The 3,287-nt window shown below is 35.0% G+C and overlaps 1 protein-coding gene across 1 annotated transcript in view; it reads left to right on the forward strand.

The window, feature by feature from the left end:
* Window positions 1-3,287, forward strand: part of MDGA2 (MAM domain containing glycosylphosphatidylinositol anchor 2) — a 739,157-nt gene that overhangs the window by 564,113 nt on the left and 171,757 nt on the right. The gene's annotated exons all lie outside the window — the stretch shown is intronic.

The raw sequence follows: 3,287 nt of genomic DNA on the forward strand, positions 1-3,287 counted from the left end.
ATGAGTGCTTGCAGTGAGGGTTGTAGATTTCATCACTAGTGACATGAATACAATTGTGTTTAGGATAATAAAGAGTGACAGGGTAGTAGGAGAGCTGGAAGAAAGAGACTGGTGACAGAGGCCACTAAGGACGCTGTCACTAGAAGAGAAAATAATGGCTTCTGAGAAATTTGCCTGTGGAAATTAAAAGAAATAGGCAGATGTAAGACGCACTTTTGATAAATAACAGACCTTGATGGCTGTTTGGAAGTGGAAGAGAAGAGAAGACGGTGAAACAAAGAACACTCTACGGTTTTCAACTAGCAGATGGGACGTGTTGATCATTAACTACTAATCAAGTCAAGTTTGGAGGTTTGAAAGAATTTTGTGCTATAAAAATAGGCTTCAATTACAGGGCAGAAGTACCTTGGGATAAAGTGAGAATTTATATCATCATTACATAAAACATAGAGAAATACATGAGAACAAACAAGATCTCTCTGTGGAATGGTATATTTATAGTAGCAATTAAAAGAGTTGAGTGTATAATTCTAGGAGGAAGAAAACTCAGTGTGGACAGGCAGACAGAGAAGACCAATGAAGCTTTGAGAAGTCATAAGGTCTTTTTAGCCATGAACATTGTAGAGAAAGGTTTAACTCTGACTTCAAGATTGAAAGTCTTATGGAAGAGACAAATATTAAACCATCTTTTTTTAGGTTTTATTATTTAGTAAAATCTAGCCTAATTTATCCAAAAATCTATCTTTAAGTGATCAACATAGAAGCTGAGGTTCAAATTTCTATAATTTTTTTAGTCAAGGGAGAACATTTATCTAAATAATTAAACAACATAAACAAATGTATAGAGGGAATTTTGAACTATTTAGCAATTAGAGATGATGAAGGATCTGTTTTCATTACAATGACCTAATATAATCAGATTTTTAAAATAATTATCATACTAAGTCAAAAAATACTTTCATTTGACACCACTTCTCTTTTTGCTATTTTGTAATTAAAGCATCAATAATCTTATTTTTGAGGCTAGGACAGTGCAAATTTTTAGTTCCAAAAACAGAGAAATTAATACTCAGAGTGGTTATGCTTGGCCCAGGTGATATGGTTGGAATACTTCAAGTAGTAAAACTCCTCTCAATAATCTTTTAATTTATAATCTATGTTCATTTATTTCACACAGATTTATCAAAAATTGGATACTTGTGTTTGTATAGCTTATACTCAGTTTCAACACCCATAGAAAATATTCTGATATAGATGATTGAGAGATAAACATAGTTATATAAGATAGACAAGACAATTGGCAAAAAATGTGTGTTAATTTCTATCTTGACTCTCTCATCTTGTCCCTGAGTCAGTGGCCATGACATGGGCTTGGATTCTGTCCATTTTGTCCATTGGAACAAAGTGGTCATGAGCAGGAGAAGAGGAGCCCAGTGCTAACTTAAGGTTATTCCTTCCAGGTACACTAGGTTATTGGAGCTGCTTCAGGATTCATGCCTCTGTGTTGGCTGCTGCTATAAACCGGCCTTGATTCATATTCTGTTCAAATGAAAAGTATTTCTCATGTCTTATTCTCAGTGTCCTCAATTGTTAAAATTTTTAATGTTTGGTCCTAAGGATTATCAAGAAAATGCAATGATAATGTAAAATCCCTGCTTGTACCTTAAATGCAGGAGTGGTGTGATAAATACACGTTAAACGTCCAGGTCATTCATTGCTGCCCCTCTGCACTGGTACCCAGGGCCGGTGAATAAACATCAGCGCTCCATCCCCATCCTGCCATCACAAGGCCCTGCTAAGAATTGCATCGTTACTTTGTGTTGTACTTCAAAAAGGATAGATTGTTTGACTAAATCATCTAACTGTTTATGTATACAAGAACAAATTACTTTTATCTAGGTTATGAAAATGCAGCAATTTTGAAACAAACTTTGTTAATGTCAATTCCTACTGTAGCCAGAATTTTTCTCTGCTGAGTCCTTGGTCTCAGAGATTTGAGGATTGAATCCACAGACCACTGAGGAAGCAAAAAAACAGATTTTATTGATAGATAGATAAGTGACAGAGGGGAACAGAACCTCTGACAGCAGAGGCAGGACCCAAGAAGGAAGCCCATGTGGACCTTTTGTCTCCAGGTTTATATACTGTTTTTCCTCTCCTGCAGATGGGGGTGAGGGAGACACAACGTATGTCTGGAATATGCACAACCATTTGGCACCAGGGGTCTGTGGGCAAATTTTAAAACTACCCTTGGTCCTTGTGGTCCTTGCTGCAAACACTTCTCTGTACCAGGAGGGGTGGTAGAATGTGTTTCCTGTTCCAGAGAAACAGCTGGGATTAGATACTCGTCAGTCTGCTTTTTTATGAGCTTGTTTGTGTCCTGAGAATGCGACCTGCAAACGGCTTGTTTGTGCCTAGAGATGGGGTCTGTGAAGAGACTGATTTCTGAGATGACTTAGGCCAGATAATGGGTGGATGGGGATCCCTCTCCAGCCTTGAGTAGGGGAACCCAGCATCATTATGATGTATATTAGTATATCTACTTTAGCATGATGGTTACTGTTTCAAATTTTCTAAATTCTAGCATGTTATGCATTATGGTAACTAGGTTTTTTTAAACAAATAAATTAAGAAATTAAATGAAAAATTTGAAAATATTGCATAGCAAGATCATTCATTCTCATATAACCTTGGGCATGAGATTTTTTCTATATGTAATAAAAGAAACTACTTTTCAATATTGGTTGAAAAATAATTTTGAATATAATTATCTTTGAGTTTGTACTCGAAAGTGGAGCATAGTAATGCTAGAAGGGAAAATAAAAATTTTTTCTTTTCATTCATTTGCAATACTTCTTCCAAAGGTACCTAGGATATTTATCAGAAGGGTAGAATTATTCATGTTTCTGGTTATTCTTGCTTTTAGCATTTTATTTAGCTTATCCTTTTTGACAGATGTTCTACTGAATAAGTCCATTTGAGTTTGCATATATTATTAATTTCATAAGACATAAAAATCTTCCAACAAAACGTGGTAATATTTATATAAAAAACCACTGTGAAGTACTTCCTTCACATTAGTTAGTGTTTTTCCAAAATCGAAGCACAAATATATTTCAGCCCAGTTAAGTAAGGTACAGTAAAGTTGATCTTTCTTCTAAATATTCTCAGTAACATAAGAAATTATCTTCTCTGGAGAAAATGCTATGTTTGTTGAAATATATTTGAAAACTCATTTAAAATTAATTTATAGAAATAGTGACAATAGCACGGCAAGCTAGTTACCA

The sequence above is a fragment of the Otolemur garnettii genome, unplaced genomic scaffold (genome assembly GCF_000181295.1).
Source record: "Otolemur garnettii isolate 467f Iridium unplaced genomic scaffold, OtoGar3 scaffold00054, whole genome shotgun sequence".
NCBI lineage: Eukaryota > Metazoa > Chordata > Mammalia > Primates > Galagidae > Otolemur > Otolemur garnettii.